Below are 24,776 nucleotides of genomic sequence, written 5' to 3'. Positions count from 1 at the left end.
TGCGGGCGGCGGGGAAGTGCGGGCGGCGGGTGGCGGGCGGCGCGGGCGGCGGCGCGGGGAGCGGGGAGCGGCGCCCGGGCTCCTTCCCTCCGCCAGGCAGTGTGCGGCGCGAGCTTGCACAGGCACCTACTGCTCACTGAGTGTCGTAAGCTGCTCACGATTGTGCGTCTTCCCGGAGCACCTCAGACATGGGCAGATTGAAAAGGGGTGGGCATAAAACCAACATTTTACCGAGCCACTAAAGTAATATATGTTCTTTGATGAAACGGAAAACACTTTCAGCTTTTTTGTACATATTTCAAAAAGGTGGGAAAGGGGATGGAGATATGGGCTAGCATCATCAACGACAAGATATTTTCAAGCAGGAAACTGAAAGATTCTGTTCTCTCCCCCTTTCCTTTTGGGGATGTTCCCCCTCCCCCTTTAAAGCTGTCTACGTGTAAGGGACGCGTAGGAATCTGTAGAGAAATCAACATTTGGTCCTTTGCTTTAGAAAAGCAACTTGAGAGAAGATAGAGTAAAGCAATGATTGTGGGGGCTTGGCTAAGATTTTTTTTCCCCTTTCCTTGCAGGCACTGGAGTTCTGCAGTCAGCCAGACCTTTTTAGTGGTAGATGAGGAAATGGTTTCTAAACCCAGTGGGTTTGGAAAGCCATCGGGATTTGGTGGTATGAGACCCAGTGTGGCAGAAATGTATGTCTGTGTACAGGGAGTCTTGCCTGAGATCCTGCAGGGACTTGACCATTCCCCGGAGATGTCTATAAGGTCCCAGGTGAATTAAAGAAAGATTCTGCTGTATGACACCCAGGAGGGCTGACCCCAACATGCTGAATATGGTGATTACAGCACCCTGTGTTACCCTCTAGGAGAATATGCTAGAGAATAAGCAGAGAAGGGGTAGTTTAAACTATAATGAAGCCTACTCCCTTCCATACAGATAACCCTAATTAAACTTTGAGACTGTCGATAAATTGTGTCTTCTAAGTATGAAGTCTTTGCCTGATCATTTTCATTCACAATCATCTGTAGATGGGGTTCTTATAATGAGCTGTCTCTTTCTCTCTCTCTTGTTCCAACCAACCAGCTTGGAGAGGGTCTGTACAGCTATTATCAGGAACCTGTTGGTCATTTGTTAAAAAAAAAAAAAAAAATCCTCAGAAATGGCAGAGGGAAACCCTTCTGGAAGTGAGTGTGGGCAAGCCTAGCTTCTTGACAGAGATGCCCAAGGAGGTGATGGAGGAATCAAGTGTGAATCTCCAGCTCCTCTCTTTGAATTCCCATCATCTCTGCCTCCCAGGAATTGAAAGTAAGTAGGCATTATCGGAGGTGGTACTCACTTTGATAACAATGAGGCGGATTACCAAAGCTCCCAGGCTGGATTGGCTTTGGACAAGTAGTGGGTTGGTCCTTAGCATCCAAGCTGAAGGCGTCAGACGGTTGAGTCAAAGTCACCAAAGACTGGTGGTACTTTTCAGGAAAAGTCCTATGAACAGGGCCATCAATCATTACATTTTTTATTCATCCGAGCTCTGCCCTGGTTATTTATCTCCGAGATGTCTTATTTAATTGGAAGAAAAACAAATGCGAGACATCCTAGATATCACATGTCGTCTTAGGAACTAGAAGAGACGTTAGAAAATCAAGCCCCTTAATTTTGCACACGATGAGACTGAGGTACAGAGACATTGGGCCATTACCCAAGGTCTTACAGCTCACTACCCCACAGATGGGTTTTTTTGCTGTCCCACACCCAAGTGGTGTTCTTCCCTTGCCATTCCTGACGGTTGCCTTGTTGTCATTCTAGCCTCCTACTCCAGACTCTGGACTGGACACCTGCAGTTTTCATCCTGGCACCTGCAAGGTGCTGCAGAACACTTTAACAGACAAACAATCTCACCATCAAGTGTTTTCACCTCTTGCCAACACAATTATTCCTGACAGCAGGCTGGCTGATTGAGCCATAAACTCTAAAGGGTGGTGGGGGAGGTGGGGGCAGGCAGGAGTAAACATTGGCCAACCATTCAGCAAGCACTGTGAGTCTAAGCCACCCAGTCCCCACGGCTGCTAGGAAGAAAATCCTCCTAATGCAGGCGGCTTGGCAAAGTGGTGATGGAGCCTGCCAAATGGGCAAGAAGAGGTCCCACTTTGGATGTCACTTGATTTGTAGAGCTGGTACAGAGAGGCAGAAAAGAGTTGAGTGTTGGCAAGGAGGAAAGAGAATAAAATTAAATTCACTGCATTTATATGTGAGTTTTCTTCTAAGTATGCTACTCAAAATGTAGAAGATGTGTCTAGGTTGTAATTAAGATAAATATGTGTGTGTGTGTGTGTATATATATATATATATATATATATATATATATATATATATATATATATATATTGCTTTTCACATTATTATCCTGCAAATCATTTCATCTGGATGGTATCTTTAAACCTTTCCCACCTCTAATGTGGCAAGTTTGCATCTTTTCTACGCTTTTAAACCCCTTGGCAGAACTGTATACATTAACAGATTGAAATGAGCTTTATTGAAATTTAGCTATTCTAAGTCATCTAAGTTGCAGAATCCCAATTTATTATGTATTTAAAGCATACCAGCACTGATTAAATCAATGCAAATTAGGTTAAATAAGAACAACATGAATCAAGTGTTTCAGCAAAGTTGAGTTGAGAAACGACAACTTTTGAGTCACCACAGCAAGTTGATATAGGCTGTTTTTCACGAGTTTTAATTTCATGCTTCTCAGGGTCCAACACACTAAAAAGTAAAAATGAAAAGAACTCCCCTAAAGTTCTCTCTTTCCTCATGTTTGATCTTTTCTCTCTCTTTACCTGTCTGGTAAGAACATCTGATTCTGGTTATAATGTGGCTATATGTGTATACTTGGTCAGTCTCTTCTTTTGGGCGAACCACAGGTTTCTGTTGGCAAATGTCATCTCCCTCAGTGATGGATGCTGATGAGAGATACTTTACATGCTCTGAAAACACCTTAGCATTTTCCATGTTTATATGGGGAATGAGCTTACCCTGTTTTGCTGAACCACGAGAGTGCAGTAGTCAGACATCAAGAAAATCACCCCAAGCCATCACGCCAATGTGTGATTGGGAACTGAAGTAAGAAAGGATGAGGATCTTGAAAATGTGGATTCAGAAAATGGAAGGAACTCTGGGGTCCAATCTGATTGCCAAAACACAATCTGGAATTAAGAGGTAGAAGAGGAAGCTTGAGACAGCTGGAGAGAGGCCCAAGTATAGCTTGGAGGAGGAAGAGGTGATTTATTTCTCCTCTTCTAAACCTTACAAACTAACCTTTGCATAATAAACCCCCCTGCTTTTTCTTGGTACTTCATGCTATGATGGCGGTGGGAGGTAGTCACATACAATTTTGAAGGGCTATATCTTTCCGGTTTCATCTCAACTGGAGGTCACCTCCAATTTGTTCATTGTAGTCAAAATAGTTTGTGAAACAAGAGGTGCCAGTGAAGAACATCTGAAATGAGCATGAGTTCTGGGGATCGGCTTTCCATTAGTAGTCTTTGGCAGTGTTCAAGGAAAGAGAACTTTGAGAGGTGATTTTAATGTTCTGTCATCGCCGGGACCAGCTTGGACCTTGATCTTTATGCTGTTGTCTTTAATTTTCAGTAGCAGTGAACCATGGCTTTCTTTAAAAGGAAACATTTAGAGGAAGGGGAGGAGGGTGGGAGTCACAATTTCAAAAGGAGAGAATTAACTCTGTTGTTTCTGTGGGCACACAGCGTACAGCTGGCATTTTACAGAATACCTCTGAAGATGCGTATGGGGCCAAAGGTGAGGGTATTAAGGCTTCTCTCAGGAGTTCTACTTAGGAGAAACAAATTAAAGAGGGGAGGTAACTTTTTTTTCTTATCAAACTCCGTCTTCCTCTTAAACCTATAGTAGTACAGATAGAACTGAGGAAGTACCTACCATGTTCAGTGCATGATGTGAGTTATGGGGTAAACCCAAGAAATGCAGTGACTCAGTGCTTTCCTCCAGGAACTTTAGGTAGGAAGGAAAAGCAGACACTGAGGGACTTTGCCAATAATATTTATATATTGCCCACTGCTTGAGAGTAAATGTCTCTAGAACATACAAATGAGAACTGAGAGATCAAATGGGACCAGTGCCTGAAGACTTCATTGATGGAAGTAAAGCTTATGAAAGGAGTTTATGGACTCAAGATATAGGTGCACCAACAGGAGGGGTAGGCATCATAAAGGCATAAGTGCAAGTATGGTAACAAGAATGCTTAAATCTTTTTGAGTGGCTCAGTTTCTTGGGGGGGGGAGGGGAAAAAGGTAAACAGGGACAGGTGGAACCTCTGTGTTGGGAAGAGGAAGGAAGTTGGTAAAGGGCTTCCAATGCCATACTGAAAATTTGAGTTTGCTCTATTCTTTTAGTCTCTAAGGTCCAACACTTTAGAGTCATCTTTGAATCTTGCAATAAATATCTGCCTTAGTTCAAGAGGCCTGTTCTGCTATGTGGGGCCCTTCTCTGCAGGTTTCCTCTGCACTGCCATATGTTCTGATCGTGTCTTATTATACCTAACTGTTGTATCCTCTCTCAATCTCTGCCTACCTTCATTCTAACCATCCTTCAAGGTTGATGTGAAATTTCTTCTATGAGTTCTTAACAGATTCCCCTGTAAAGTGATCTTTTCATTCTTCTGAACTCCATTAGCAGCTTGTCTTTACTAGTCCTGTGCCTGGTCCTCTTCCCTTGGTATGAATGTGGCAGTGATTTCTAATTATAGTATTTTAGAACTAAATGGGGCATTAAAGATCTTGGAGACTAGAGTAAAAGGATCTTGATTGGTGTCTCTGCTTTGCCATTTTCTATCCATTTGATCCCACATAGGTCACTCCATTATCAGTGAAATAGAACTAAGGATGGCTATTTTAAAGGCATCTTGGGGAAATTCTGAGAGATCATGTATATTAGTGTCTTGCAACTCAAAAGTGTGAACCTGGGACTTGCAGCCTTGGAGCCTGTTAGACAGGTGGAATCAGATGTCTTCCGAGGCCACTGAATCACATCTGCATTTTACCATAGGCTGTAGATTAAAATTAAATTTTGAGAAGCATTCTATTGAAGCACTCACAAATTCCAACCTGAAAAAGGAACCCAGGGGTCACCAGTTCCCTAGTTTTAGAACTGCGGAATTGAAGGGTCAGCAATGTTAACTGATTGCCCATGACTGTTGGTGGAATTTGGACAAAAACCCCCTTCTGAATCTCATTCTCTGTCATGTTAGATTTCAAACACATAGAATGCAAAGTCTATCATACCTGGTACTTAGTAGGTTCTTATTAAGGTTTGGTTTTATCATCAGTACAATAGGAAGTATAGAGCCCTTGTATGTGCTAGCTTTAGGCATCTTCCAGCTTGCTTGACTCCTCAGTTTTCTGGTCACTGCCAGTCTGCATGTATTTCTCATGGACATTTTAGTTTTATCTTTTTATTATAGAAAACTGAAAATCAAAAAAAAAAGAAAAAACCCACAAGAAAAACTGAAAATTAAAACAAAGATTGTCACCTAAATTTCAACACCCAGAAATCAACTAATAAGTTTTGGATATGTAAGCTTTTGGAATTATTTCATGTATATTTTCTAATAATCTGATAACATTATACATATTCCTTATAACTGTTTTTTTCACTGTGATTTTTTTTTCTATGTCAAGAATACAAATCAATAGGATCATCTTCAATGCTATAAAACATTCCATTTTATTTCTCTTATCCATCCCCTCTCGTTTACCAATTACTTGGTATTTTTGGTTTTTAGCTATTGTAAAATGGCCCTGATGAACATTCTCATACATATACTGCTATAGATTGAATGCTTATATCCCCCTAAAATTCATATGTTGAAACCCAATCCCAGAGGTAATGCTATTTGGAGGTAGATCTGTGGGGGGAGACTAGGTCACGAGGGTGGAGCCCTCATGAATGGGATTAGAGCCCTGATCAAAGAGACCCCAGAGAGTTCTCTGGCCTCTTCTGCTGAATGAGGACAGCAAGAAGATTATCTCTGAACTAGAAAGCAGGCTCTCGCCAGAAACTGAATCTGCACGCACCTTGATTTTAGACTTCCAAACCTCCAAACTGTGAGAAATAAATGTTCATTGTTTAAGCCACCTGGTCTAAGGTAGTTTGTTATATAGCGGCCTGAACAAACTAGGACGTATTCCTTTGCTTGTTTGGACAACTGTGTCCTTAAATTTTAATTCTAAAATTGGTGTTCAAAGAGCAGGGACTTTTAAAAGACTTCCCATACATAATGCCAAATTGTCTCCCTGAAAGTCTGTACACATTTCATCCTCAATAGCTCTTTTGCTGCTTTCTTTTCTCCTTGAGAAACTCCACAAACCACAAACAGAAACATCTTTTAGTCCCCTCTCCTTCATCTTGCTCAGGCACCGACTGAGATCCCTACCTGAATGTTCTCCCTGCCTTGGAACTATCCTTCCTCCCCATTCTCATTTCTCCATTCCTTCCTGTAGAGTCTATTCCCACTTCACATGGAGGGTTGGGCTTTGGGGGCTTGGGCGTTTCTTTTGCGAGTTCATGAGCATTTCATTCTCATATCTCATTAAGTAGCAGGCCAGCCAAATTGTTTTCATAAAGGTGTTAATGTCTGAAAATAGTTTACTGCAATGTTACTTAAAACGCTCTGTTGGGATAAGAATGTTTAAATGTATTTTTGAAATGCACCAGACTGTGCTCTGTTCTGGGAGATTCAGAATGCACTCTTTATTTCAATCACAAGAAATCTTGTTTTTCTTGGTTTCACCCAATTATTTAGGACACCTATTAACACCAAACGTATGTGCCAGGACAGCTTTGGAAACATCTATTTAATTGCAGTCCACAGACCATCTGACTCTAACTTGGCTCTCACCCTACAAAAGAGTGATTCTAAGGTTTGGATTTCAAGCCCTATGGTAGGACACTGGTGCAAGAACTTGTTGTTGTGTTTTTGTTTTTGTTTTTTTTTCCTAGTCCCCGGAATTTATGAAGATAGCTGGACAACACAGTTCTTCTGCTTGGTATTAGCAAGTCTTACCTCCTCATCCTGGCCACAAATAATGAAACCAATTTAATTCTGTAGTAAGTTCTGTCTCTGATGCATCTTGACATTTAATTATCTTGTTTTATAGAATTTTCCAGATGTTTCTAATTTTGTCCTTGCAGATAAAATGAAACTTCCTAAGAACAGACTTGTTATGTTCCTGCTTTTAGGACTCTCTAGTATCTATCTCCAAAGGAACAGAAGAAGATCAGATATGAGAGACAATATGTAAAGAGCAGAGAAATACCACCTTGCACTGGTACACATGCACATTCTCTTCTGAATATAGTCTGGCACAGTTCTGGGTTCATAGAGATTCTTGGTGAAAAGAGTTTATTAACTGGTCGAAGTTCTTGCCTAATCAATAGCTGATGAAATCTGAGCTAAATATAGCTAGCCTCTATAGTACACTGACATATAGGCACAAAATAATAACCCAACTTTTGTACTGAATTCACACAGATTAATTAATGCCGTTTACACATGGCATCCTTACAAAGATCTATTTTGTGCAGGAAATCCCCACCCTCCGTAAGTGGTGAGCTTCCTGTGCTAAATTTACCTGCTCAGTTGGATGCTTTTATGTCTTTATTTAAATCATCTCCCATTCTCTGAAACTACCTCTTAATCTCCCACAGACACCTTGAGAATGCCTTTTAATTATTTAACATAAATGTCTATTGCTGTTCTTATTTGTTTTTCTTTTAAGTCCAATGGAGGTCTAGCTGATGAGATACAGAACTTGATAAAATGTAGTCCCTGCCTCCAGTGTTCTCAGATCTGGATTGCAGGTGATGGTTAGTGAAGCAATTTGGTTCGTGCTGTGGCAGAGATGTAAACAAGAGCTGTGGTTGGAGAGATTTCTCCAGCTAGTTGAGCAAGATCAGAGGAGCTGGGAGAAAAGGAGGAGGAGTTGACTAGATAGAAGGATGGAGGCCACTCCAGTTATTAGGCAAAAATGTATCAAAAACCACAAGGGCTTCTGAGATGCATAGGGTATCGGGAGCACACGAATGAGCAGAAATGAGACTGGAGTGTTAGCTTAGAGCCAGACTGGGAAGACTTTAAACCTGATTATGATTTCCAGAATGCGGGTACAGTAAGTGATGGCCTTGAATGTGAAGGACAGGGAAACGGATACTGCAAGGAAGGAGAACAGTTGGGAGGCTCCCACATCTGCCCAAGTGAGATGTTGCGAGCCCAAGTGGGACTTACTCTGCTAACATTAGAGATGGTTGGGGCAGGCCAGGTACAATAATAGTTTTGTAGTGGGATTGGTAATTGTGTAAATGGTACTTTTTCAGACAATTAATTTAAGATGATTTCAATAGAATGGGTTAATCTAGGGTAAGTGGAAAGCAAGGAAGAGTAAGATGTGGACACAAACTAACATTTGGAGCTAAGAGTAAGCAGTTGAAAATAGAAACAGAGGTTACAGCTGGACATAGAGATCACGGCATCTCTGGGAGTTGCGTGGCGGTAGAGTGGCGGTAGTAGGTACATATCCCCAGGGAGAGAGATTAGCCTACAGCTGGTGCACCATGAGACGTCTTTGCCATCTAGAAAGGCAATGTGAATGTGGGAAGCAGCTGGATGACAGGGAATGGCAGGGCCCAGGCTACCTGCAAAGTGCATGTTTTGCTTTAAGGCTATCAAATTCTAATTTTTAAAAATGAGATTACATTAGTAAGCTAGTGATATTGCAGACTGTATTCAGCTTGTGGAATACCAGTTTGCAAAGCTTCTTTTAAAATGATGTTCTTGACATAAAAGAATGAGAGGGAGCAGAAGAGGTAGACATTTCTCTAACAGGAGGGATAGTTTAAAAAATTGAGAAATGCTATATAGTCCATAGTATGCAGCCTTTGATATACAGGCATGGCCATGACAGTGTCATTAATATGTATTTCACGTGGCTATGAAAAAGAAAAAAATATGGCTGACACTGACAGGTTTTGAGAGGAGCCCAGATGGTCAAGGATTACTGACGCTAGGGGAGAGTGCCCAACGATGAGTAAACCTGCAAAGGAAAAGTGCAGCCGTGGGCTGTCTGTCTAGGGACTGTGTCAATGACTGGCTGACGTGGAGTGTACCCTTCTCCCAAGAGAGTTTGTCATTGACATCTCACATCAGTGTAAGATTGTTCCTTTGTGGATAGACCTTATATTACCTTCGCAAACATGAAACAGGGTGATGACTGGAGATCATGTCCTTCAGCATGCAGTCCTATATTTGCATTTTAGGAGAAGAATCTGAGACACTGAATAATTTAGTGAAAAAACTTGAAATTTCTGATGTTATGTTAGGCTGAAAAGTATTCTGCCATTTATAAGCGATATGACCTGTATCAAGTGACTTAACTTCTACGTAGAAGTATTTGACATAGTACAATTCAGAAAATAAAAAATTGAATTATAAAAATAGAGAAGTAGTACAAATCCTATTACAATAATTACTTATCTCAGTTTCTGTTATATAAGGCCAAAGTTATATCACTGAGATTGAAGACAAGAAGGAAAAAGAATCTTAAGCACAATTGTATCATGCATCTCTAACTTAAACTCTTACTGCTCCTTCTTTAAATACCTGTTCCTGATTCAGAGGCTGCATAAAAACAGAAACAACAAACAAAAAGCTTGGTGGTTAAACCAACAATTATTTTATTTAGTTCCTGGTTCTGTGTGTTGGCTCCGGAGACCTTCTGTATGGGACAGCTTGACGGTGCTCACTCCAATGTCCATGATCAGATGGAGAATTAGCTGGAGACTAGGCAATCTAGGATGGCTTCAGTCACAGGGATGGCGATTGGCAGGCTGTTGGCTGGGGCCCCACTGACTCACTCACTCACTCACTCACTCACTCACTGAAGCAGGGACCCCTCAGTTCTCTTCCACGTGGCCTTTCGTGCTCCAGGAGGCTAGCTCAGGTGCAGTTATGTGGTAACTACAGGATTTCAGGAGGGGCAAGAAAGAGCAAGTCCCAGTGTGCAAGTATGTTTCAGAGTCCAGGGTGCTAACCACTATGCCATGGGACCCCCACCCTTCAAGTCTCGCCTTCTGGCAAATTGCTGTTGTCTGTTGACTAAAGCTCATCGCATGGTCAGCCTGACTCAAGGAGGGGGGGGATCCGGCTCCATTTCTGGATAGCAGGGGAAGAACTTATGATGGCTTTCTCAGGTTAAATAAAGCATCAGTGGATTAATGTTTACTCTGTCTGTAAGTATGAAATGCTCTAAAACAATTTTTCTTTCTCAAGCCATGTGGCCCAAACACTACGGTCCATAAGCACCAAGGACCAGAAGCATAGACATCACATAGAGCTTGTTAGAAATGCAGAATTGCAGGTTCCACCTTAGATATGCTGATTCAGAACTGACAATTTTGCAAGAACCCCAGGTGAGTCATAAGTCTGATAGGGTTTTAGGAGCATGGTATCTGTTCACTATTCCTCATAATTCCCTTTGCTAGTTGCTAGGTTCTCCCGTTGAGTGATAGATCTTTGATTTTTAAAGGTGCAGAACGGTTTCGTTCTGCACAATTGAAACAGAACAAACATAGGTTTAAACAGTAAAACAGGTTGCTTCACAGCATGAATAGCTAGAGAGGGGGTATAACATTTTTTCTGCTCAATTGTCCTTTGCCTATAAAAATAGAAATTTAAAATTAAAATAACAGTACATAAATATTAAAGAATATTGTATTTAACTAAGAAGCACCATTTAGATGTTACAACAAGTTGTAAAGTAGAAACTGCAAGCCACATACTTACTTATGCCAAACTTCTACATTCCTGAACAGTTGCTAACTAACCGTTGGTTTTCTAAAGGTTGAAAGATTGACTTTCCAACCATTACACCACAAGCTGAATATCTCTAGAATGTGCGTGAGTCCTTAGGTCCTCTTTCAGCCTTTATACAAGTAATGAGACCAGCAGAACTTACGAAGCATCTAGCATGTGCAGACCACTGGTCTCAACTTACAGAAAATACAAGTATACCATAGCTTGTTGGGTTCTGTTCACTTCAGCCCCAGAAGTGAGGGGGGACAGGAGAAGGAGAGCCTAAACTTTCAACGATAAAAGTGTATTTTACCAGGCTGAGGACAAACAAGTAACATCTAAAAGACTTTTAGCTTTTCTCAACTGTTAACTTTCTTCTAAGAGGAAGAACCTGGTTGCAACTTCCGGTGCCCTCTTCTGGTTTACTTTCACCTCAAGACTGGGGAAAAAAAGAAAAAGAAAAAAAAAGGGGGGGGGAGGAAAGCAACAACAAGAAGACATTTTGCATGAAGGCATAATGCTGTCATTCTATGTGAAATTTGCTTTGAGCATTCTCTTTTTGGAATGGGATAACATTTTCTATGCGCTTTGGGGTCCTGTTCTTGTCTATCAGTCCACCAGTCACTAGTTAAATATCTGTTGAGCACTGAACCTATAGGCATATTCTAAGTATAGGGCTACAGTGGTGAATGACCAAGTGAGTAACCTTGTAAGCAAACAGACAAATCAGACAATTTTCAGGTACTAATACCCTAGGGAAAATTAAAATGGAACCAGGTGGAAGAGAGAAATTGAGGGAAGGGGCCTGCTTTCATCTAAGGTAGGCAAGGCTTCTTTGAGGAGGTGACATTTGAGTTGAAACCTGAATGATAACAGTCAGCCATTTCAAATTCCATGAGATATGCATTCCAAGCTGAGGGAACAACAGGTGTCAAGGTCCTAAAGCCAAAGCAAGCCTATTTTCAACGGATTGTAAATGGCTATTATGCTGCATTGAGTGAGGTGGGGTTGAAAATATGAGGAGGATTTTGAACATAAACTATGCTTTCTTCAAAGGTCAATGCACTTTTTATAAATCTGCACAAATGTTCAACAGCATCCTCATAGCTCCACCAAATCTTATAGAGTGACAGTTCTATCTCAGGCGCTAAAGTAAAGCACATTAATATATTAATTCCATTCATTTGTTAAAGTTCTCTGGGATTGTACCATTTTCCCAGCATATGTGAGGAAATCAGGGCACAGAAAACCTAAGCCACTAACATTAACACAGCTGGTATTGGTCACCAGTAATTTTTTCTATATTCCTTAGATTCCCTGTTGGGGCCACTAAAAGAGCTGGATGTCATTAAGCCTTTTGACTGTAAACACCAAACCTGAGTTTTTGACAGTCTTCTTTCTCCCCAGAGTTCATCCATAGTAGACCCAGCAAGAGAGAAGATGGGGCAACTTAAACTTTCCTCCTGGATTCCCACTCCTCCCGCCCCATTCCTTCCATCTGTTGCTGTTTGCATAGAAAAAGAACAGAACAGAGTACCAACGACCACACACATTCAGAAATCTCATTTTGTATGTGGGAGTCTGGATTCATTAACAAGTTCCTCAAACTCTCCCTGCATTTACAACACCAATCTAAACATAACCTAGTGAAGTCATGGGAATAGGCAATGATCAGCTGCATTTTGCTGAGATGTCAATGTTCAAATACATCATCAGCTACGTCCTAGTAAATGGCTTCTGCTTCAGGCGGATTGTGTTTTCAACAGCCTCTAAGTAAATGGTGCTCATTTTACTGTTCTATAACCTCCACACTGTCCTCCTGATTCTGGCCCCTAGTACATTCCACTTCCTTTACAAGGGCTTTCATTCTCTAGACTGTTCGCTTACCCATCCACAATCCATATAGTCACCCATCTGTTCAAAAACCATATAGTGGATACTTACTCTGTTTCATTACTTATACTAAGTGCTAGGGCATACAAAATATTTGAGGTAGTATTCCATTCTTCAGAGAGTCTGTTTCCTAGTGGGGAATCATACTCCCAGAAGTCCATATTAATCCATCCCTTCTTTGAATGCTTACTCCTCTAAAAATTGTTTTGTTAAATACTGTCTTAAATTGCTCTCTAGTTGCTTCTGAACTTCCTCTCTCCTCCTCCCTCCACCCCTTATATCTGCTAGGTTGAAGTTTCTCAAGAGCAAAATCCCGATCATATTTCTGGTGTAGTGGAGTAACCTGAACATAGAGTTGGGATATCCATGTTTAAATTCTGATTTTGCCACTTACTAGCTCTGTGATTGTTTTGGATACCTTCCTTCTTTATATAGAGAATGGAAGTTGGATGGGAGGATTTCTAAGATCTCTTTCGATTTTGACATTCTGAAGTACCCAACAGGGGCGGGAGAGTGGAAGGGGACGCTCACTGTAACAGTGCTGAGAGCTTGGATTGTTTTCTACCTGTAATGTAAATTTGCTAATGCCTTATATAATGAAACACAGTAAATATAAAAACAGTATAAAAAATCAGATTGGACCTTTCTTGTGAAGCTAGGCATTTGGATAGGGAGAATCCCATCCTTTATCAAACTGTCACAGATGGTAGCCTGGCTTGGTTGCAGCCCTCTCTACTCAAATGGTCACCTTGAGTTCCCTTGGCCATCCATATGCATAGGTTAACTATGTTCAGATAGTAATAATCTATAAGTACTCATTTTAAAAATAAATAGTTCTCTAAAAGGACTTAAATCCATCTATTTGATTTCAATATGTCTATAAATTCAGAATATTGTTTAATGGAATCAGCTACTTCCTTTCAATGATTGCCTAACAAGGGCTGATGGATACCAACCAGTATTTTTGTTGTACAAAACTAAATAGTTGTTTGACAAAATGAAATTGGCATGTTGCCTAACTGGCCACATCTCTTCAAACCTAAACAAAGTTGGTTTCATTACATAATGTGGTGTATAGTACCTCTCTCTTACATTTGCGAACATTGCAAAGGCTTCAGAAATCTTTCTGAAATCCGAGTGTCCCTACCACTTAGGTTATTATTCAACCACTGTGGAAGGGAAAGTACTGTTTACTTTGATGGTTTTGCTCTTTCAGAATCCCTGAGAGCTGAAAAAGAAAAGCAATACTGTATAACTTTGGTGATGTGGATATAGTAAGACTGTATCTGGGTCTCCGGTTCCAGAATTCTTTCTACTCTGATGCCATTGCCACATAGAACACCATTCCAGCTGTCATAAGAATTCTTGATGTATAAAGTAAACTAAATGGCATTTACCACCCACCTCACTGCAGTGATGTCAGGAGGGTTAAAATGAGACACATTCAAAAGCTCTCCAGAAATATTTGATGTTCTGTATGAAGACAGTAACAACTCATAAACTGGAGCTCTTCTGCACAAAGGAGAGTCTCTTCCTGTAGCCTGCTGGTAGGAAATGAGGCAAGGTTTTCCACCCAACTATTTTGGGAGCAGATAAGGGAGAATTGCGTGTTATAAAGTAATAATCAGAATGTCAGGGAATAGTTCTGCTCCGATTCTGAGATTCAGCTACTGCCTTAATCTTGGGAATTACTTTTCACCCATTTAGTAATTTCAAACAACTTAAGGATAAGTGTGAAGTTAACTATCAAGACCTAACTTTCTTCATCTATAAAATGGGATCTATATCTATGAAATGTTCTTGCTTTATAGAACAACTTTAAAAAAAATAAACATGAGCTGATACACATACAGTAGGTTTTCATGTTGCATTCTACAGCTGTGGGGTATTTTCATTATTATTGCCATTTTCGTAGGTCTACTAAAATAGTAGACCTACATTTAGCTTTGTCATTTCCTTTCTCTTTGGCCAAGTAGCTACATTTTCCAGCAAAGTGGGGATCTGTATTCGAAGAAAGCTTTGTTTTCCTAGTTGTTTTTCTCGTTTGGGTCCAGCAGCCCTTGTACCTACCTCTAGGATTGAACCAGGGTTTACCTTTTCTGAATTATGATGCAGGCAGCCACTTGTCTCCAGCATGGTTAACTAAGGAGTAGAGAGAATATTTGAAATCACTCCCAGGTGATTGCCATGTGGAGGTATAGTTCTTACTTTTTTTCTTTATTATTATTTTATCCTTTATCAACTGTGGTATGAAGAGAGGTGATGAAGAATTTACTTGATGAAGCTTAGACTTAATTATTAATATTAAACTTAGTTATTAAAACCTTGCAACTTTTGTATCATTAATATTTTACATTTCAAAGTAAATTATAGATCTCGTAACATTTTACTCCTAAATATTTAGTGTATATCTCTAAAATTTTTTGTTGAAGTATAGTGGACATACAATGTTATATTAGTTTCAGGTGTATAACATAGTGATTCGACAACTCCACACATTATGCAGTGTTCACTATGATAAAGTGTACCATCTGTGACCATGCAGAGTTATTACAATATTATTGACTCTATTCCCTATGCTGTACTTTGCATCCCTGTGACTTATTTATTTTATAACTAAAGTCTGTAACTCTTAATCCCCTTCAACCTATTTAGCCCATCCTCTCCCAACCCCCTATCCTCTGGCAACCACCAGTGCTCTGTAAAAAATACTGTATTATTTACATAAACACAATATCATTATCATACTTTAGCAAATTACTGACAATTCCTTAATATTATCTAGTGTACAGTCGATATTCAGATGTCTCCCATTATCCCTCGAGTTTGTTTTCTTTTTCTTTTTCTTGTTTTGAAGTTATGTTTGAATCAGGATCCAAACCATGTCTCCATATTTCATTTTATTAGGGAGGTGATATCTACAAGGGGACAGAGGGGGGAGAATAACTCCCAGAATTCCCCTAGGCAGCTGTGGCCACCAGAGTATGCCAACATCAGCCATTGTTCATTCACTCACTCAAGTATTTATTTGTTTTATGTATTAGACACTGTGGCAGGTATAAAGATAAGTGTGACATGCTCACATATAAAAATGACTAAAAAGAATATAAGAAAAGTCCATAGACTGAAATAACATGGAAAAACTTGATAACCTACCAAGTAGATATTTACCATGGTTAGAGTAAAATGGAAAGGCCTCCTGAAGAAACAAGGAAACTTGACTTTGAGAGGGTTTTGTGTTTTCACATGGGGTTGGGAAAAGATGGCACTATGGAAAACATATCATGATGGTTTTTCAAGCAGGACTGGAGGTGATGAGGTCCTGGACCAAGACTGACTGGTGGGAACAGACATTCTCTCAGGGGAGTATTCACTGGACAAAGTACAGATGCTGGGGAAAGTGCACATAGAACTCATATGACAGAAGTGTGTTAGAACCAACCAGTGATTTGTCTTATGTGTGTCATTTCTTTATTGAATGGCATTTTTTAAAATAATTTGTGACATATAATGAATTCATAAATTGTATGCAACTATAGCGAAGAATAATTGTGGAGTATATCTTTTTTATTTATTTTATTTATTTTTTTTAAAGATTTTATTTATGTATTTGACAGAGAGAGAGAGAAACAGCCAGCGAGAGAGGGAGCACAAGCAGGGGGAGTGGGAGAGGAAGAAGCAGGCTCCTAGCGGAGGAGCCTGATGAGGGGCTCCATCCCAGAACGCTGGGATCACGCCCTGAGCCGAAGGCAGACGCTTAAGGACTGCGCCACCCAAGCGCCCCAGAGTATATCTTTTTTAAAGCATAGAAGAGTGGGCTGTAAATATATGTCTTTTCTAATATATAAAAAAGGCTATATATTCTAAATTCTGTTAATTGTGGCAAGGTTTAGTTTTTATGAATGCGTCTATACTCACAGGTTCTGACGGATAATAAAATGCTAAATTACCAGTGGTGGGAAATATTAATGTAAGTTCAGTGTTTACTGTGACTGTATTTAATCGATACTTTATTTCTGCTAACATGTTTTTCAAGGCTGTCTCTGGCATGGTATGTAATCTATACTCTAGGAAAAGCTATAGCCTTTCTGAAGGTGCTCTGTATTTTATTTTTTAAAAGGTGTAATAAGCTTCAGAGAACAGTGGATATTCCTCTTGCTCAGGAAGCAACAACAGAACAAAACATGATTTTATATATGGTTGTATTTTTAAAGATGATATTCAAGACAGTCTTGGTGTGTGCAGAATTTCACAGAAGTACTTCATCAGAACACTTAGCTCATTTATTTTTTTTTCTTTCTTTCTAGAGATCAAATTAATTACCATCTGATAAGCATGCTTCATTCTCTTCTTTCTACCACCAGGTTTTTTTTTTTTTTTTTAGAGCCACTAAATGAAACTCAGTATAGGTCATTGTCAGTAAAATGCTCAGTGACAAAAACTAAGCAATGCAGTGGCTTCCCTAAGCCCCTCATTTTATGCGGTGTAAAAGCAGACCCATGAATGGGTACGTGTGTTCTGAAACTGGAGAGAGACTGTGCCTTCTGCAGCTCACACTCAGCACGTCGCCACTTCCCTGAAAGCCAGTGAACCTATTTACCATTGTCATAGTAACACACAATTTGGGCCCACGGAGACTTAATCCCGAGAGGCAACTGTTCCCTTGCCTGGGCGGCTGCGCTCCCGGCAGGGCTGGCTGCCGCCCCCAGGCTCCCGCAGCTCGGGTGGCCCCACGCGCCCGCCTGGCCCAGGCGCACACGCGCTTCCCCCGGCTGCGCCCGGCGCTGCCTGTGTTGCCATGGCGATGGGAAACGCGTGTCAGGCTAGATGGGTGCCAGCGCCGCCTTGTCGGTTTTCGGAAACCGAGTCACTTTTGCTAGTTCCTCAGCATGTGGGAGAGATTCTCTTACCACTCGGTGCCAATCGGGGGCCAAACTCCAAAACCAGCCTGGGCCGCCTCGCAATCCAAGGGAGTGCGGGCGAGCCAAGTCTATTTCCCTGCCTCGCGCCGGAGCCACAGACAAAGGAGAGCGCTGCCTTCCAACGTAGTTCCCTACAGTCTGCCACCTGCCATTCCTGATGCCGCTGAAAGGCATGTAGTTTGGGAACAGGCAAAATTGCGGACGGCTTCTGACGGAAGAGCTCTCGTTCTTGAAGATGAGCCATCTTCTTGAAGAAAAATAGGAGCCCTGGGGCAGCACCACAGCTGCCGCCTCCAGGCTCAGTGCAGGCATCAGCCCTGTTACTGCCCACTAGTCCCATCTTTCCTTTCTTCTCCTTTGCATGTAGCTCACGGGTTCTCAAATCTGACTGCACAGCAACATCATGTGGGGAAAGCTTCTGGTTTTGACTTTTGTTAGATTCCTAGGCTACAACCCACCCCCACCCGCAGCTTTTGATTTAACACGGCTGGGAACAGACCTGGGAATCTGCATGAGGCAGATTCCCCTGGGTGATTCTGATCCAAATTTGAAAATAATCTCCTTCCTTTCTTCCTCTTCATTTCCAGCTTTTCCTCTGATCTCTCCTTCCTTCTTGCTTGCCTGCTATCTCTCAGATTCAACTCCTCTTTTCTCTTCCCACGTTCTTCCTTCTGTCCCTCCCTCCTCCTCTCTCCCTCCCTCCACCGTCCTGTCCCTCCCCCCTCCCATCCAACTCCTGTCTGTCTATCAGCTATCTCTACAGCATCTGTTGTGTTCCAGGCACTGTTCTAGATGCTTGGTAGGTTTTGATCTCTGCTTCCATATAGCGTTGGTGTTCTCTCATCATTGACCGTCTCTCTTTACTTTCTCCATACCTTGCTGGCTCCTCTTCTCTTTCTCTCTATACTCTTATCCTGTTTTTCCCCCCGGATCTTTCTCTTCCTTCCTTCCTTCCTTCCTTCCTTCCTTCCTTCCTTCCTTCCTTCCTTCCTTTTTGCTATTAGTAAATCCATGTGTATCACTGAGCACCCCAGATATTATGTAAGATTAAAAAGGTGCTGGCATCTACCTGGGTTTCCAGGAAGGTGCAGGCTCCTCCCATAGGAGCTTAGGGTACCTCTTTAGACCAAAAGGAGCCAGGCAGAAGAAAGAAGATGATACACACATCCAATTCTTTGCTAATTACATGGAATTTGCCTTTTCTAAAACTCAGGGTGAAAAATAAGTCAGGTTACTCTCAGCTAACATTGGAAACATTATAGTTTTCATAATGTTTAACAACTTCTTCATTATACTTGCTTCTCTTACAGCTGCAATTAAAGATTGCTCTCCAGTCAAAAGAAAAACATGTAAAAATGGAACGGGCACTAAGGAGAAATACAGAATAACCTCTCTGAATTAATTCTGGCCGTTCTTCAGGCTGTTATACTCTTTTGAGCAGGAACGCCATGCATTGTTACAGATTCACCTGTTCCAAAGTTTCCATTATATCTGTGTGACACCTGAGTACAAAGGCCATGAGAACCTCTCTCCAAAGTTAGGAGATTCACTTTGCTCCTTTTGTTTGTTAAGAGTTGCCGCTAGGCATGAGGCACTGTCCCACATCTCAGCTGAGAGTCATAGGCTGGAGGGCATGCTGCCTCCACGCTGAGCTCATTCCCTCAGTCTTCGTGTGGATTTTAGGTTGAAGGCAGCGGTCATTATGACCTATGACTGCCCTGGGGTGAAGCCCCTCCTTAAAATCTTGACTCACTTAAAGGTGTCAGGCACTACTCAGTCAGCTAATCAGCAGCTATTTATTAAAAAGTCTTCTATATACAAAAGTTTGGGCGGTGTAGGAGTTGAGAGAAATTTAAGGACAAAAAAGTATGATGTTAACCTTTGGAGATCTGGAAGACTGATTCCTTGAAAAGAGAACTAAATTCTTTGCTTAATTTCTCAGAAGGCTTGAAAGAAAGGCACATTTCTTAGCATGACCATGAGGCCCAAATCATTTCGCCTTCCTTCCTTACCTCATCTTTCGTCACTACCCCACTTGTTGATTGTTTTCCAGCCTCACTTCTACTTTTGATGCCCCCCCCCCCCATTCGCCAATCTGTTCCATTTTAGGAGTAGCCATCTTCTTCTTGCCACCCTGTTTTAATGTTCTGCCATGGCACTTGCTACTACTGGACATTTTTCAGTTTATGTTTCCCTTCCTCTCCCATTAAAATATAACCTACATGAGAACAAGTGTCTTAACTGTTTGGTTCCACCTATAGGAATACAAGGAATCAAAACGGTGTTTATTAAATATTTGTTGAGTGAATAAATGAATGATAGGCTGTCTGTGTTAATTGCAAAGTGAGGGTTCCGATATTAAACATTAGTGTTTTCAGAGGAGGAAGGTATCACTCTGGGCTAGACAAAAATTGATTAGAAAAGAAGGGACCCCTGACTTGGATGCTGTAGGCACGCAGGGTTTAGAGCTACAGAAAGAAAGATGGGTTTGCTTCAGGTAAGGAGGAATTTGCCGATTAAATGATCTAGTCCATTTTTGCCCCAAACAAGTTATTTGAGTGTGGATGAGTGTCTTAACCTTAGTTTCCACTTCTAATCTTCAAGGTTGCTTGCTGTTATAACTCTGTGATTCTTAAAGCTGTTGTTTTGTTTTGTTTTGTTTTGTTTTGTTTTCCTCATCAGGGAACTTTGGGATGGTAGTTGCTGCCATAGGAACAACATCAGAGAAATCAGGTTTAAATAACTGGCTTTCTCTACAGTATGAGAAGGGGGAAAACATGTTTTCCCTTCATTGGCAAAGGAGATGGTTGTGGCTGATTAATCAAGCCATTAGATATTGTTTTGCTGCATTCAGTAGAAGCCAATGATGAGAATTTAGCTTGAGTATTCACGTTATAAGTGCTACATGAGTTCGGAATGCTTATAGATTCACAGAATTTGAGAGCTAAAAAGGACCTTAGAGATCATTTAAACTCTGCAGCCCCTCCTCCATGTCATTTATAATTTTAAAACTTAAAATACAGAGGCCCAGAGTAACAAAGTGATTGGCTTATGGTTACATTAGGAGCTGGCAAGCAAACTGAGATTATTCACCTGGCTTTCCTGACCCTGAGCCCAGTGCTTTCTATATCAAACCTCAGTGAGCCTCATGTACTTGCCCATGTTACATAAGCCGAAAGAAAATCTGTGAGCAATGACTAGGCATACTTATAGAAGAAGCCCCATCATCAATTTCAGTTTCAAAGTCGCAGTGGTGAAAGTGAGAAATACATGTTGAGGGAACACGCTGGCATTTGAAAGGGTATAAAGCAGTTTTTATCATCTCTTTGAAGAGTATGCAGGGTGCAAGTTAGGGAAAGAGGATGCCATTGTTTTACCTCCCCCATATATTTTCTGTGTTATCCAAAAGCTGCATGCTGAAATAATAACACCCCTTCCCAGTTTTTTATCCTTTAACTGGTAGTACACAGTACGTGGAGATGTATTATTTTGACTGATGAGTTTAGCTTTGCTCTTGCAAATAGTGAGTGTCAAATGTCATTCTTGCCATCCTCCAGCAGATGGCAACTCTAGTCTTCTTGTCATTGTATCTATTTCTACGCTCAGATTTTGTCCTCCACCCCCGCCCCCTTGCCTCTCTTTCAGAAGTGTGTCTTTCTGCACTACTAAGGGTTATACGCACATGTGACTCCATTCCTTTGCCTTTGGAATCACCACCTTTAGCATCTGACAGGAACGGCCACTCTAAATGTGCCCAGAAATAACAAAATCACAAATAAGCCAACGATTCTAATTTTTAAAAAATAGGAAAAAGGGAAAGTAAAGTTAGAGATTCTAAAATAAGACGTACCACAGGGAACTTTCCATTTAAGGCAACAAAGTAGTTTCTTGAAAAGAAATAAAAAGTCAATGTCTTCAGGTCTAGCTTTTAAAGGAGAATAGGTTTGATTAGATACTCCTTAGTTATTGGTTAAAAAGTCATAAATGTCTCCAAAATAACATCCCAGAGTGAAATCATGTCAAATTTGTCATGACTACATTTTTTGGTCTCCTGTAGTCTCCTCTCTTCCATTTTCCCCTCCCGTTTACACAAACCCTTGCTCTCAGTGATTAAAAACTCCTGAATCTAGCATCCTTCTTTCTTTCCTTTTTTAGAAACCCCGTTTCTCTCTCCAGGTGTATTCCTAAACCAGTGGTGATAAAGACCTTCATTTGTCTCCTTCCAGTGTCTTCCCCCAAGTGCTGCCCCTATCACCTAGCCCCTGAGGACTCATACAGGATTGCAGAAGTTAGAACACAGGCTGGGGTCTCACTCTAAGTCTGAGCGCAGCCGTCAGAAATCACCAAAAAGAATAGCAGCTACTCTTTTTTTGAAAGGTAGAAATTAATGATCACAGGCATGAGCAAGTCAAACCTGTCGCCAATTCCTCATTGAAAAGCTGTCTACAGTTTTCTAAACCAGGTGTCCTAGACATGCTTGCTTACATTAAGAATGCCTGAGAGGGGGCAGAGAAGGGATACAGGAGTGGAATCATTTGTAAACTGGATTCAGTGGTCTATAAATGCTTCGTGGAGGGAACTTTTGCTAACTCATCCTCTTCCAAAGAACCTAATCATTTTTTTCCCTTCAAAGTTGAAGGAAAACTGCTACCTTGATACACTAAAGAGGAGACAGAGACTAAAGTCTAAAGGAAGTAAGAGTAATAACATAGTAATAGTAATAGTAACATACCTCTTGTTGGGAGAAAAAAAACACAAAGCATTTTTAGCTCCATCGAGTATGGGTTCTTTGGTTATTACTGTCATCATGTGAAAATATAAACTGATGCTGTAAATACAGTCCTTGGAAACAACCGATACTTGTTGAAATCCAAGTATGTTATCATTGACTGACAGCCACTAATGAAGACAGGGGAGCTTACTTCAAACCAACAAATAATTAGCACTGACAATAGAAGTATAAACAGAGCCTTAATTAATTAATTCCCTAATTGTCTGTCCTGCTCTATCATCTGCACCCCTGCTTCGACTTTAGCTATAACATATGCACAAGACTTGCTTCTTTCCGCTTTGTGATAATCACTTATCCATGTGCTCAGTGCGGGCAGCCGTCTGCCCCGGAAGTCTCCCTCCCTCTTATGTGTATATATGGTTTCATTCTTTTGTTACTTCCTCTGTTTTCTGCCAATTCTGATGCCTGGAAATGTTTACTTATTGGTATGGATAGCTTATCTGGCGTCCACTGTTGGAAGTATTTCACAGTTACTATGAAATGGGAAGTGATCGATTGGTAATTCTGCAGTTATGAGTAGAACTCCCTGGACTCTCCATTTTGCTCTTTGTAACAGCAGACTCTCAGCTGTCCCTGTGCCCTGGCTCACCTACATTACCATCCCAGCAGTCAGAAAGCAGAGAGATTGCTTTCACTCTCCCTTTTCTCAGGGAAGGACGATCAGTTTTTTATTAAAGCACTAATAATGATTCTGTCTTTTCTTCCTTTTGAAAGAGGAGGCCATGTTGGAAAATTTAATGTGCTGACTTCAAGTTGTGTGATGTTAAAGGAGGGTGGATGGGTTGTATTGCAGGGATGTGCCTGTTGGTGGGAGTTGGCCGAGTTGAGGGGCCAAAATGAAAGACTCACTGAGCAGGAAGGACAGGGCAGAAGGGGATGGGTTGGAGCTATCAACTGGAGAGGCACGTAGCCCAGAGAATCAGCATTAGTGGCCACAGTGGCTCAGCCAAGATCCTAGTGCTGAGCTCTAGGCTCTTTCCCATGCTTTTCTGGCGTGGGCGGCCCTGGCTCTCAAGAGTTGCTTGTAGCCAGAATTTGAACCAGAGCCTGCTTAGAAATCCCATATCTGAGACTGGCTAAGTGGAGATACCCCTCATAATGTGTGTGTGTGTGTGTGTGTGTGTGTGTGTGTGTGTGTGTGTGTGTTGAATGTTACCTGCTTACGTGTATGTTTGTGCAATGTTGTTGATATTCCTTCAGATTACCTTGCATATCATAGTTACTATAAATGTTTGCAGAAAGTTACTGAGGATTGCGAAAGACCATTTGCTCCCGTCTATACCATGTGAAGCATGTACCTGCTGACATCCTGTCACCCTTTATTTGATAGGTCTTCTTTGGGTCATACAGGGTGAATAACCAGCCCACGGTTCCTGCTTTGGAGAATGAATGTTTTGTTTGAGGAAACAAAATATATGCATTATAAACAATAAGGGAAAAGTGCTTACATAATAGAAACAAATGAAAGGCTGTGGTAAAGATTGAGAGGAGATGCAGAGTGGTCCCATTGTGCTAGAATGTGCTCATCTCCTCCGTTCTCTTTCCCCAGCCCCTCATAATGATGGGAGAGTTGTATCGATTCTTTCTATAGAAATTTGCTTGGCAAAGACGAGCTTGCAGAGCAGGCCCAAGAGAATGGGAAGTCATCATATGGTTGGGGACAGATTGGCCGGACCAAAAAGAGTGCATGTGTTAGGATGTGGTGAGACGGAAGGAGAGGTAAGGTAGGTTGCCTCTCCAGGCACTGCGCGCCTCTTTCCTAAGAGCTGATAAAGTGGATTCTCTAGACACCTGCTTTGATTTTCTCTTTGACTATACCTGCCTAGACATAGACATACTCTGGCAACCCAGAGAGACCTTCCACTCTGCTTGTTAAAGTTGAGGATTGATTAGCAAGCTTGGCTCCTTAATTGTCATTACCGGCTCTGGTCCTTTTAAAATACCCCCTTGCATTTGCAAGGTGTCCTGCCTCCCCTTTCCCGCCCATGTTCTACAGCGTTACGCTGCCTAGACCTCCCCGCACCTGGCCCCTTCCTGCCAGCACCGTAGTGGCTGGCAGACTTCTTCAGTTTGGTTGGGTTTCTCATTAGAAGCGGTTCTCGTGGCCTTTCCACCAGCGGTCTCACAGCAGCAGTGAATTGTTCTGAATTTGTTGTGGAACCACCTTGTGCCAAGCCAGGTGCCAAAAGTGGTAGAAATCTGAGCTCTCCTAACTTCTGTAACGGTCGTTGAAAGCAGAATCGTTTAATGTATGTTTATTGAGCATGTTGCATGACAAGGCCTGCAGGAATGTACC

The 24,776-nt window shown here is 41.4% G+C and overlaps 1 protein-coding gene across 4 annotated transcripts in view; it reads left to right on the top strand.

Moving 5' to 3' along the window:
• Nucleotides 1-24,776, top strand: part of CTNNA2 (catenin alpha 2) — a 952,920-nt gene that overhangs the window by 595,550 nt on the left and 332,594 nt on the right. The window lies entirely within an intron of this gene.

This window comes from Ursus maritimus, unplaced genomic scaffold (genome assembly GCF_017311325.1).
Source record: "Ursus maritimus isolate PB19 unplaced genomic scaffold, ASM1731132v1 scaffold_6, whole genome shotgun sequence".
Lineage (NCBI taxonomy): Eukaryota > Metazoa > Chordata > Mammalia > Carnivora > Ursidae > Ursus > Ursus maritimus.
The sequence above is the reverse complement of the archived record's forward strand: the minus strand, read 5'-3'. Positions and strand labels throughout refer to the sequence as shown.